A 13,941-nucleotide genomic window follows, 5' to 3' on the forward strand; every position below is an offset into this window, starting at 1 on the left:
CCCCGCCCTCCAATCAGTCTTTTGGAGGCTATATATCCACTCAAACTGAAGCCAAACAACAGCTTAATACCCTAAGTTCAAGCCACAGCATAAGTACCATAGGAATCTCACAGACCTAGTCACTAGTGGCTCACACCTGTGATCCTATCTACAAAGGAGGCTGAGATCTGAAGATCGTGCTCAAAGCAATCTCTGGCAGAAAAATTCCCATGAGACTATTTTTGCCAGTCCTGGGGCTTGAACTCAGGGCCTGAGCACTGTCCTTGGACAGTTTTTGCCCAGTGGCTAGCAACCTGCCACTTGAGCCATCGCACCACAGAGCTGGGAGTATGGCCTAGTGGCAGAGTGCTTTCCTAGCCTGCACCAAGCCCTGGGTTGGATTACTCGTGCCCAGGCCTTCAATTCAAGGCTCAAGACTGGCAAAAATAAAACTACCAAGATGAGTCACACACACCTTGATTATTCCTTATTTAGTGAATACAACAACCAAGATTAGGATGCTGCCTCAAGTACAACAAAATAGGCCCCAAATAAAAGTTATTTATCAGTAAAGCCAAAGTACATATCAAGGAGTGAGGTGGGCAGTTTAGGTAGGACTCAACTGCTTAGATCAGTCTGGGATTTAATCCAATAGAGTTACTAAGTGGCATGAAACTGAAGCCCTCCCTATCTTTTCACACACCTCCCCAAATGCTTTGATTACAAAGTAGTCAGGGTGGCCAGGGTGTGGGAGGACACAAACCGGTTTATTTGATCTTCTTTTCTCTTCCCAGTTTAGGGCATCTAGTAGACGGTCATACCTTAGTCATTATCCCTCAAGCTGTATGCACAAACTACATATGGGGAGTGAGCTCTATAAGAATGATAGTAGGGATAGGTACTGGTTACTCATGCCTGAAATACTAGCCATTCATGAGTCTAAGATCTGAGGATTAAGGTTCAAAGCCAGCCTGGGCGAAAAAAGTCCTTGAGATACTTTTTTTTTTTTTTTTGCCAGTCCTGCTGGGGTTGGGACCCCAATAGCAGTTCTTTATTACTCTTTGATGTTAGTCCCGAGGCTTGATCTCGGGGCCTGTAGGCTGTCCCTGAGCCTCTTTTGCTCAAAGCTAGCTACCATTCTTACCTATTACTTAAGCCACAGATACACTTCCAGCTTTCTTTTGCGGGGGGGGGGGGGCAGATACTTTTGTGGAAATAAAAATCTCACAGACTTTCCTGCCCAGGCTGGCTTCAAACCATGATCCTAAGATCTCAGCCTCTTGAATAGACAGGCACAATCTACCAGGATCTGGCCTTTAAGAATTCAATTCAGGAGGGCCAGGAGCATGGCCTAGTGGTAGAGTGCTTGCATAGTTTGCACGAAGCCCTGGGTTAGATTTCTCCATATCACATACACCGAATAAAGCTAGAAGTGGTGTTGTGGTTCAAGTGGTAGAGGGCTAGCCTTGAGGAAAGGCCAAGGAAAGTGCAAAGCCCCAGGACTGGCGAAAAAAAAAAAAAAAGAATTCAACTCAGGACTTAAGGCATGGCTCAAATAGTAGGGTACCTGCCTGGCAAGTGCAAGACAAAGAACTCCAACTCCTGTACCACCACAAGAAAAAGAATATCAGAGCCAGGAGTTTGGCCTGGTGGTAGAGTGCTTGCCTAGCATACAAGAAGACCCAGGTTCAATTCCTTGGTACCAATACACAGAAAAAGCCGGAAGTGTTCTTGTGGCTCAAGTGGTAGAGCTCTAGCCTTGAGAAAGCCCAAGGCCAGTGCTCAGGCCATGAGTTCAGTCTCCAGGACTGGCAAAAAAAAAATACAGCAACAGTGATCCTTAGATTTCAACCTCCTGAGTAGTTAGGATTACAGGTATGAGCCACGAGTGCCTATCTACATTATTACTTTAAGTTTATGGGTGGTCATAAATGGGTGTCTTGATTATAGGAAAAAGTGCACTCTCCCAACACTTCAGACACAGACTTAGTACTACACCTTTCTCTACAGTAAATGAATATGAGCAACTCTGAGAAGGTTGCAGATAATTAGCAAAATCCTAGTGTACCGGTTACTGCTTGCTCGGAACTGGGGTCTGGGGAGAGTGAATCAGAAGAGGATTCTGACTGTGGCATAGATTGTGAGGATGTTTCAGGTGCCCATGGCTCACACCTTTAATCTTTTCTACTTAGGAGGCTGAGATATGAGGATCACAGTTCAACGCCAGCTCAGGCACAAAAGTCTGCGAGACTCTATTCGATCCAAACAATTCTGGCTAAAATATGCAATATTATTAGCCAGCCCCTTTTAAAACCCTAATGGATCTAAAAACAGCAGTTGAAGCTTATGGGCCTACAACTGACTTCACAGTGGGTATCCTTGAGAGCCTTTGTCACAATAGCTCTTCCTCCACAGGTCTGGTGTCATCCTGCCAGGACAATTTTAAAAGGAGGTCAAAGCCAGTTGTCAGTGGTTCATGTCAGTAATCCTAGCTTACTCAGGAGGCTGAGATCCAAAGATGGTGATTAGAAGCCAGCCTTGGTAAGAAAGTCCATGAGACTGTTATATTCAATTAACTACCAGAAAACTGGAAGTAGAGCTGTGGCTCAAAGTGGTAGACCACATATCTTTGAGTTAAAAGGCTCAAGGATAATGCCAAGGCCCTGAGTTCAAGCCCCACAACTGACCAAAAAAGAAAAGAAAAGAAACATGGAAGGATTATCTTTTCTTTTTTTTCTTTTTTTTTAGTCCTGGGCTTGAATTCTGGGCCTGGGCACTGTCCTTGGGCTTTCTCAAAGCTACCCCCCACCCTTGAGCTGAAGACCTCAGGGACAGTGCCCAGCCCCAGGGGTAGGGTAGTAGCCTTGAGCTGAAGTCTCAGTGACAGCACCCAGGCCGAGTTCAATCCCTGTGAGCCACAATAAAAAATTTAAAGAAATTAAAGGGTGGTCCCAACATATAAACATACAGAATTGTAAAGAAGCGCTATGAACTCAGCAAGTGTAACAATACTGAGTGAGAGCAAAGATACACACCTATCTCTGCATAATTCTAAGTCTGACTTATATAAAACGCCTGGTGCTAAAGTGCAGTGCGTCTCCCTTTGACAGCACTCACATTCTGTTAGAGTGTGCCCCTGGCTTCTGCCTGTCTGCTTGCCTGCTTACTCACTCAATAAGCTCTGCCAAATTTTCTTACCATGGTGATTTGTCCAGATATCCTTATTCCATGATTAAAGTCAAGGACCCTAAGTGAAGAGACCCTACTTTTAGAGGAAAATGTTACACTCACCTGCATTTGGTAATAAGCCAGAAGTGGTGCTGTGGCTCAAGTGGGAGAGCTCTAGCCTTGAGAAAGCCCTGGGACAGTGCTGAGGTCCTAAGTTCAAGTGCTAGGACTGGTAAACAAGCTATGTCACCACTGGTAAGTCTGCTGGGAAAGGTGCTCCCTTCTCTGTTTTCTCTCCATGCAAATCTGTACATAGACTTCTTCCCCTTTGTTCTGTGTGCAAGACTACATGTGGCCCTCCCTAGAAGTCCCCAGATAGCACTTGTAACCCAGGTGACTGGTCGCCAAGCACCTAGGGCAGTGGAAAGTCCCTCAGGTTGTGACATCACTTGCTCATCTGCTGAGGTCACTTCTGCATCTTCTAAGGCCACACCTTCTTCTTGCTCTTCCCTATATAATCTCTCTCTGCCATTTATTCAATCTGCCACACACTGCTATATCCTATATTCTTGTTTTGCCCAGCAGTTTGGCTCTCCCAAATAAACTCTTTTTCTGTTTGAACCATACCTTACAATTACTAAAACTAAGAGTTTTTTTTTTTAAGAGTACGTTGGGCTGGGAGTTTGGCTTAATGGTAGAGTGTTTGCCTAGCATTCACAAAGATTCCTCAGTACCACATACATGGAAAATCTGGAAGTGGTGCTGTGGCTCAAGTGGTAGAGCGCTAGCATTGAGGGAAAGCCCAAACACAGTGCTCCATCCCTGAGCTCAAGCCCCAGGATTGGCAATAGATAGATAGACAGACAGACAGACAGACAGACAGACAAACAAATTGTACATCTTGAGTTTTATAAGTTAGAGCTTATAAAACATTAGTAAACTTTAGTAAAGTTGGGATGTTGTTAAACTGGCTATAATTAAAAAGAAAAGAAAAACTTGGGCCAGACACATAGCCTAGTGGTCGAGTGCTCACCTAGCATACGCAAAGCCCTGGGTTCAATTCCTTGGTACCACATGCATAGTAAATCCAGAAGTGGCACTGTGGCTCAAGTGTCAGAGGGCTAGCAAAAAAAAAAACAAAACTGTCCAAGGACAATACCCAGGCCCCAAGTTCAAGCCCCAGGACTGGCAAAAGAAAAAAAAAGTGCTTGCTTATGACAAGGTCTTTCAAATAATTGCCCTTTAAATAAATATGAAAAACTAGAATAATACTTTTTAACTGTCTAGTATTTCTTTTTTCCAAATAGAAATAGAGCTTAAAAAGACAACAGGTCTATGTTCCTGCATTCCTCACTATAATCAAAAAGGCTTAGTTACAGCTAAAATTATTTCAATATTAATTAGCAACCCAAAGTACTATATGTAATACAAGTAACTGGATAATTTAATCTACTATTGTTTAAAATTTTTCATGATGACTACTGTTAAGTCTTTTATCATTACAAGCTTAACCTTTGAAAAGTTTGTAACTTTTTGTTTTACTTTTAGCATTTCCCATAAGACAGGCCCACCTCACAATCTTCTAGGCCAAGCAATAGTTAAATGTGTCATCATATGTTAAAGTCTCTTGGAAAAAACAGAAAGAGGGAAATGGGAAGGAATTACTCTCTAATCCTCTAAGATCCATAACTTGGCACTTTTATTTATTTACCTATTTATTTGTTTAGCTAATCCTTAGGCTTTAACTCAGGGCCTGGATACTGTTCTTGAGCTTTCTCAGGGTTCAAGCTCTACTACTTGAGCCACAGCACCACTTCCAGCTTTTTTTTCTGTCTTATTCAGTACCAAGGAATTCAACCCAGGGCTTCCTGCAGGCAAGCACACTACCAATAGTCTACTCTCCCAGCCCAACTTGGCACTTTTGACTGTAAATTTGTTAATATTTACCAGGAAGATTTAACAACCTATGATAAATATTGGAGTAACAGTACTTTTTGGTACTGGCCCTCTTGGTGCCGAAATCCTGGACAGAGTTCCCCAAAGGACTCCCATCCTTGTGCTCATTTGCCTCTGGGTTCAGATTTGGCCTCAATACCAATTGGTTACACCTCACAATATTGCAAGATAATTCGCCAAAACCATGGCAAATGGGCCAGGTGTTAGAGGCTCATGCATGTAATCCTAACCACTCAGGAGGCTGAGACTGGAGGATCATGATTCAAAGCCAGCTGGGGCAGAAAAGCCTTTGAGACTCTTATCTCCAATTAACCAACAGAAAACCGAAAGTGGCGCTATGGCTCAAGTGGTAGAATACTAGCCTTGAGCTGAAGAGTCCAAGGGCAGCACCCAGGCCCAGAGTTCTAGCCACATGACTAAAAAAAAAAAAAGGCAAATAGTCGGAAGTTCCCTCTGATCAGGCTTTTTTCCGTCCTTGCTCCTGTCACTATATTCTTCCAATCTTCTCGGCTTCCTGTCTTCTTCAGCTGAACCTGTGTGTCCCCTGTAAGCAAACTCCTTCAGTCAACCTTCCCCCAGTACCTGTCTGGCCTGTGTGGCTGACTTAGGATGGGGGTTGGGTTAGCTTCCAATGCAGCCCTATCCTCCTTAAAGGTAGAGCAACTTTGTCCTGTAACTGTAGTCATAGCAATGAGTTAATGGCCCTGTTTAAACTCCAAAAGCTAGAACATGCCCCGCCCCCTTGAATTCCAACAACAGCTACTTAACATGGCCTTCAACATATTTAACAATCAGGATAAAATCAGGGAGGAGACTTCTTAAAATTTAATGACAACTTTTAGCTAATGCCATGCAGCCCCAAAATAGACTGCTCTATGCCAAACCACCTCTCCCTCTCCCTCTCCACTCCCTCTCTCCCTCCCTGTCCCTGTCCCTGTTCCTGTTCTCTCCCTCTCCCTCTTTCCCAGTCTCCTCCCTCTCCCTCTCCCTCTCCCTCTCCCTCTCCCTCTCCCTACCCCCCCCCCCCCCCTCTCTCTCTCTCTCTCTCTCTCTCTCTCTCTCTCTCTCTCTCTCTCTCTCTCTCTCTCTCAATTAAATGGCCTGGTTCTCTTCTCCCAACCCCAAATCCCATAATGGGAACAGATGAACAGATAGCACATCCCAAACAAGCTATCCTCTTCTTTTGCCTTTGGGATTCAGTTTCCTTATACCTCACCTATGGTTCTAAGGAAAGATGTTAACATAGGACAATGGATTAGACCAGACAGGTTACTGCTACAGGGTTGTGAACAACCAAAGTGCGTCTCTTCCAGATTAGTGAGACAACATGTGGGTGTTTGTGTGTAACAAGCTGAGGACAATAAAATTGACAGAGCAGGCCATGGAGGGAGCCTTCCCCACAAAGAAACCTGAAGAGACCCAGAAGATGAAGGACTCAACAAGTTCAGGCACCAAAATACCCTATCTGGGACCAAATTAAAAATGTGCTCAGGGGCCAGGAGCATGGCCTAGTGGTAAAGTGCTTGCTTAGTATGCACAAAGCCCTGGGTTCCATTCCCTAGAACCACATATATAGAAAAAGGCAGAAGAGGTGCCGTGGCTCAAGTGGTAGAGTACTAGTCTTGAGAAAGCTTAAAGATAGTTCCCAGGCCCTGAGTTCAAGCCCCAGGACTGGCAAAAACAAAAATTTCTCAGGAAATAGCTTCCAAGAGAGGTTCTGGGTACCAGGGACCAGTGGCTCACACCTATAATCTTGGCTAATCAGGAGGCTGATACCTAAGGATCACAGTTCAAAGCCAGTCCAGGGGCTAAAGTCTGTGAGATTCTTATCTCCAATTAACTACCAGAAAACCAGAAGTGGCTCAAGTGGTAAAGCGCTGGCCTTGAGCTGAAGAGCTCAGGGACAGTGCCCAGGCTCAGAGTTCAAGCCCAACAACCAACAAAAAAAGGAGAGAGAGGGTTTAGGGCATCAACTAAGGGTATATTCTTCTATCTCTTACTACTGATAACTGTTCAGGAAAGTCCTGCAAGAGGCACAGAGGCACGGGGGCTCTATTGGGCATATCTACTTTTCACCTCTGGTACTTTATTCTGCAAATGGAATATTCCTTCCATTATAGTAATAGTTATTACTCAGTTGACTGGTGGGATGCCGGGGCCAGCCGGCAGCAAACCAGGGTTCGCAGATTGGGATTCCTGAAATAGGGGGCAAGGACTAGGAAAAAATAGAAGAGAGACAAACAGATGGGGTTCAGGAGGGCTACAGCCCAAATCAGGAGCCACAGCTTAAGAAGCCTGTAGCCCAGGACCGTAGCCCAGTTTATTTCCAGTTCTGACCTTAAATACACTTCTTTAAACTAGGGAACTGCCATGGGCTGCATTCGTACAAACAGTATCAAGTCTCAAATAGGTTGAATGAGAAGCTATCAAGTCCCAAACAGGTTAAATGAGAAGCTATTGACACAGCCCAAAATCATGATAAGAGCTTACTTCCTTGTGTACTCAATTGTGTGGGCCCAAGGTCACTGACCCCACAGTCATGGTCACTGACCCCACAGTCAGTCCCCAACAGTGGGACATCTAACAGGCACATTCAACCCGAGTATAAGTATCTTCATTATTCTGAGTTGTGTGTTGTCTCTCTTATTTGCTTTAGAGCCTCTACAGTATGCCCAGATATAAAAGAGATGTATTAAAAGGAAATTTTTTTATTGTAAAGGTGATATACAGAGGGTTTACAGTTATATAAGTCAGGCAATGAGTACATCTTTTTTAACAGTGTCACCTCCTCCCTCATTTTCACCCAGTTTTTTCTCTCCCAACTTCCCTCCTCCCCAAAGGCAATGTCATATAACTCCTGGACATGCCACAGATAAAACAATACAATTCATAGGAATCAACTTTACTATGCTTTTCAATGCTGCTTTCTTGTGTTCTTCATAGAATTGGACTCAAGCAGCATGTGTATCCATCTTGGAGAAATTGCTTGTTTCCTTTTGCCTTCTCATGGTCAGGGGAGTATCTGCATTAGTGCTGTGGTCTCAAAACTCTTCCCCACTGGGATTCCCCACTGGGATTCCCCACTGGGATTCAGTGGCCCACAGCTGTAAATACAGCTACTCAGGAGGCTGAGATCTGAGGATCTTGGCTCAATGCCAGCCCTGGCATGAAAGTCTACAATTAACTACCAGAAAACTGGAAGTGGTGCTGTGGCTCAAGTGGTAGAGCACTAGCCTTGAGCAAAAAGTGTCTAAAGACAGTGCCCAAGCCCTGAGTTCAAGCCCCAGGACTGGAAAAAAGAGCAAGTTCCTATGCTTCTGTAAGACACCCCTACCTACTTCTTGCTGGATCACACAATATCCTTCAGGGTGGGTCAGCCATGGCATGTGACATGTGTTGAGAGCAACTTAACAAATTGCATCTCTGGTCTACATAGGGACAAGATCTGCTAATCCTTCACTAGCTACCTTTTATTATGATTCCTACCACCCTTACTAGTCCTTGAATGCCCAAAAAGGTTTGCAAGTTGTTTTAAAAATGTACAAAAAGCTATCCAGACACAGCCAATAGCTTCACTCATTGTCTTAGGCATAATATCTTTATTGTTTGTGTCTTTGTCATGACTGTTTGCTCTCAGTCATATTTAGTGTGGTTTACCCTTCCTAGTTCTTTGGGTCTTGTTTACCATTCTGCATATATATATATATTTTTTTTCCAGTGTTGGAGCTTGAACTCAGGGCCTGGGCACTGTCCTTGGGCACTTTTTGATCAAGACTAGGGCTCTGCCACTTGAGCCACAGCACCATTTTTGGCTTATCTGTGTATGTGGTTCAATGAAATCAAACCGGGCTTCGTGAATGCTGGGTGAGCCCACTACTAGTAGGCCACACTCCCAGCACACATTCTGGGTATTTATGTGTTAGGTTCATCATTTAATTTTTTGGACCATAACAGTACCTGCTTTCTTCTTCACTACAGCAAATCCATCATTATGTACTTACAGTCCCATCTCTAGAACCATATCCTCAAATGATCTACTCCATACACTATGTTGTGGGGGGGGAGGGTCACAGGGCTTGAACTTGTCCTGGGCACTGTCCCTGAGCTCTTCAGCTCAGGGCTACTACCTTACCCCTGGGCTTGCGTGTTGTCCCTGAGGTCTTCTACTCAAGGCTACCATCCTACCCTTGAGCCATAGCCCCACTTCCAATTTTCTAGAGTTTACTAGATGTTAATTGGAGATAAGAGTCTCAGGTCCTTTTGTGCCTGAGCAGGCTTTGAACCTTGATCCTCAGATCTCAGCCTCCTGAGTAGCTAGGATTACAGGTGTGAGCAAACACTCTGGGCCTTCCTACACTATGTACATTAAGAAATCTTGGGGATACAGTATTATTTTTGGTTGGTTGTTGGGCTTGAACTTTAGGCCTGGGCACGGGTCTCTGAGCTTCTTTGTGGTCAAAGCCAGTGCTCTACCACTTGAGCGACAGTGATTAATTGGAGATAATAGTCTTGCTGACTGGCTTCTGCCATAGCTGGCTTCGTAGGGATGTAATATAACACTTGCCTAACACTGAGTCCTCTGTCTAATGTAAGAAAAAAGAAAATTAACCAGCAAAAAGATAGAGGCTGGGAGTTGGAAGATGGCGCTGAGACAATAGGGACCCAGCCTAGCTCTCTCCCACAAAAAGAGAGAACCAGGGAATCCCTTAAAAACTACCTTAAGAAATCCACAACAATTTCAAGAAGTAACAGAGAAGGACTCAAACCAGAAAATAAATCCAGATAAAGCTTACATTCAACTTTCTAAAAGAATTTGAAATGGGAGGACACATCCCCCACTCCCTCGCTGCTGGCTCCAAGCTGGGAAAGCCAAGGCAGAGGGCACCGGGCCAGGAAGCCCCAACCACTGGGGCTGCAACAGAGACTCATGACCCTGGAAAGATTAGTCAGAATCCACCAGAGAGAACTCCAGGACCTGGCAGATGCAGCCAAGAAATCTAATCTTTGTATAATAGGGATTGATGAGGGTGGCAAGCTCCAGGACAAACGATGCAACCCTTATTCACCAAAATCATAGTAGAGAACTTCCCCAACCTCAAAAGAGAAAATACTCACATTATTGAAGGTTTAAGGAGTCCAAACAGGCAAGATCCTAGAAGGAACTCATCCAGACATGTCATACTAAAGACACTAGACCTGAATACCAAGGAATTCATCTAAAATGCTGTAAAAACAAAGAAAGAGCTATACCACAATGGGAAAAAAATTAAAATTACAGCAGATCTCACCACGCAAACCCTAAATGCAAGAAAAGATTGGAAAAACATCATTGATGTCCTGAAGACCAACAACTGCCAACTCAGACTGATATATCCAGCAAAACTAGCATTTACATTTGAGGGAGAATCAAGAATATTTCACTCCAAAGAGAGCCTTTATGAATAAGTGCACACTAAACCAGCGTTACAAAGAATATTAATTGAGAACATGTTATAGAACATCAAGAACCCCCATCAAGAAGCAAGTATCTATAATTAACTAAACACAAAAAGGGGAAAAAAGAGAGAAAGAAACTTAGAAGTAAAAATAAATAATGACAATGGACACTGACCACTTCTCCATAATTTCCCTAAATGTGAACAGGCTGAACAATCCAATCAAAAGACACAGAGCAGCAGACTGGATTAAGAAACACCACCCATCCATATGTTGCCTCCAAGAGACCTACCTCACTGCCAAAGACAGAAACAAATTCCAAGTGAAAGGATGGAAATGAATTTTCCACTTCAATACACCATGCAAAAAAGCAGGAGTAGCCATCTTAATCTCCGACAAAATTAACTTCTCAGTAAAATCAGTACATAAAGATAGAGAAGACTATTATATATTAGTAAAGGGTACAATCCATACCCACAATATTACAGTTATGAACATTTACTCCCCCAATACGGGAGCACCCAAATTCGTCAAACAAACTCTCTTAGAATTACAGAACAACATAGATTCAAACACAATCATAGTGGGAGACCTCAATACACCACTCTTAATAAATGACAGGTCAACTCAACAAAAGTTAAGCAAACCATCGACTTAAATGACACCGTAGCCCAGCTGGGCTTAACAGATATACACAGAGTCTTCCACCCAACAGCAAAACTTTTTACATTTTTCTCGGCAGCACATGGAGCACACTCCAAGATAGATCATATAATAGTTCATACAGAAAACTTAAGCAGATACAAGAGGACTGATGTAGTCCCATGCATTCTATCAGACCACAGTGAAGTCAGACTAATTCTGAACAATGCAGTCAAAGTCAAAAAACATTCAATCACTTGGAAGCTGAACAACACACTTCTGAATAACTCCTGGGTAACATATCAGATCAGAAATGAAATTAAAAACTTCCTCAAATGTAATGACAATCAAGAAACATCACAAAGGAACTTATGGGACACAACAAAGGCAGTTTTAGAGGCAAATTTATCGCACTAGGAACGCATGTTAAAAAGACAGAAGAAGAGCATATAAATAACCTAAAAAAAAACTGAAACACCAAAAGAGCAAGAAAAAGTTAATTCTAAAACAACTAGAAGGACAGAAATAACAAAAATAAAATCAGAAATATCAGAGATTGAAATAAGATCTACTATACACAAAATTGATAAATCAAAAAGTTGGTTCTTTGAAAGAGTCAACAATATAGACAGACTCCTGGCAAGATTAATCAAAAAAAGGAAAGGGAAGACTCAAATAAACAAGATTAGAGACCCCACGGGAACAATCACAACTGATTCCCAAGAAATTCAGTCCATAATGAATAGCTACTACCAGGGCCTATATTCAAAGAAACAAGGAGGCCTGGAGGCAAAAGGAGTATCTTGAGCTCTTAAAGGTTTTTCAAATGCAAATAAAGGCTAAGGGGTTAAGAGTTTTAGCAAATGTCAGTCATCATCCTCGTATTATTTTGGAATCTCAGCCCTATACTGTCCTAAAAACCAATGGGGTATCAACCTATAAAAATGAGTGTGTTCAGGAAAAACAACCAGGGAATCATTGAAAGAAGTAATCAAAGTCAGGCCTTGGGTCAAACTTCCTTAACCAGTCTGTGCAGAAATTTGCAGGCCACCCAACAGGAAGTGTGAAGTTCCTTTGGAGCTACCTAGAGACAAGATTGCTGCTACAAATCCTGTTGTGCCTGATTCCACCCCCCTGCAGCAGCTTCCTGAGAGGACTGGAACTAAATAAACCCTTGGTGGTGGGACATTCTATCTGTGCTAAGTTCAAAGTCCCTAGGTTTTTGCAGCCATTATGGTAATTCTAGATGGGTGAAGGGAATTTTCCATCCAGTGCTGAACAGCCTGAAGGTGCAAATGTAAATGAGGGCTATAGTCAAATGAAAAAGAGAGAAAGGTTAGTAAAGGTTTTGAGAGAGGAGTTAAAAAAGAAATGGTGTATAAAGGATTTTAAAAAAGGGTCTGAAAGGAAGTGTCTTCAAAAATGAGAAAATGTTCATGTAAGTTATAGAAGGTTTGAGTATGTAGCCAATGGCATGAGTATGTCTTGAGTAAAGTTGGTATGCACTTAATGCATTAATGTAAATAGAGTGAGAAATAATACACTGATGTGAGGAGTTACTATGCTTGGATGTATATTTCCTAGTTGTGAGGGTTTTTTAAGTGCACAACTGGGAGGGCACACTGTATGCTCCTCCAAACCAAAGAATGCTGCCTGCCCAAGTCTGATAATAATTGTTGGCCCCCCCCAAGCCCTGTGTTATCAGTAAGGCCATCCAATTCATTCAAAGCAGGATAGAATCCATTCAGTTGATAAACCTACAGGTACATTATCAGAAGCTGGCTACTGATGCCAAAGAGGGCACTATGAGGAGATGGGACCCCATGACTCCCCTTAAATGTCTCTTTGAGAGCTAATTCCACAAACCCTCTAGTCTAATAGATCCAACATTGGATCTATAGGTGCTACTACTCCAAGGGGGGGAATGAGGTACCAGACTCAATTTAAGTTGATGACCCCCTCAAACTAACCCTGGCCTTATATGCTTATTAAACAATCAGCTTTATAAGATGCTTGCTAAACACTTTCACAAGGAAGCAGAAAAGGACAAAAATAGGAAAGAATAGTGAGGCAAGCAAACCCCTGTTCCTGTTTGCCCTGGCAGCTGTTTGTGGTTTTTGCCTTTAAAAAGGCACTCCTCCCAGCCTCACTATGCCAAGTGTCTGTGAATGAGTTCCCTGCCTGGCTTGTATCTTGCAATAAACCATTGCTATTGCATTTTGGATGCCTCGATCTCGGTGGTCTTCATTGGGGGACCCCTCCTCTGGGCACAACACTAGGATTACAGGTGAATAGAAATATTCACCTGAATAGAAATATTTTCAGGAGATACATAGTTACATGAAGCAAAAACATAGGCTGCCACTCTCTTTCAAAAATATTTCCAGCAAAATTGTGTGAATGTGGATATGGATGGTGTGTGTGTGTGTGTGTGTGTGTGTGTGTGGAGTCAGGAAAAGAGAAACAATCAGGGTAGAGGGAGACATAACCAGGGGAAGGGGGCTGAGCTAAGTAGGATGAAGGAGATTTAATATAATCAAAATAGATTATTTTCATTTATGAAAAAATAGAACAATGAAATCTGTTGATATTGTTTTGGGAAAAGTACCCTGGTGTAAAGAAGAGTGATAGAGGAGATGAGACTGAACAGAATGTATTATAAACATCAGTCGAGCACTAATAACAAACCCTCAGTTCTATATAAATAATACAAGCTAATTTTGAAAGAGTGCAAAAAGGAAGGAAGTTATTTAGTAAAAT

This window comes from Megascapheus bottae, chromosome 3, assembly GCF_031878675.1.
Source record: "Megascapheus bottae isolate mThoBot1 chromosome 3, mThoBot2.hap1, whole genome shotgun sequence".
In the NCBI taxonomy this organism is placed as follows: Eukaryota; Metazoa; Chordata; class Mammalia; order Rodentia; family Geomyidae; genus Megascapheus; species Megascapheus bottae.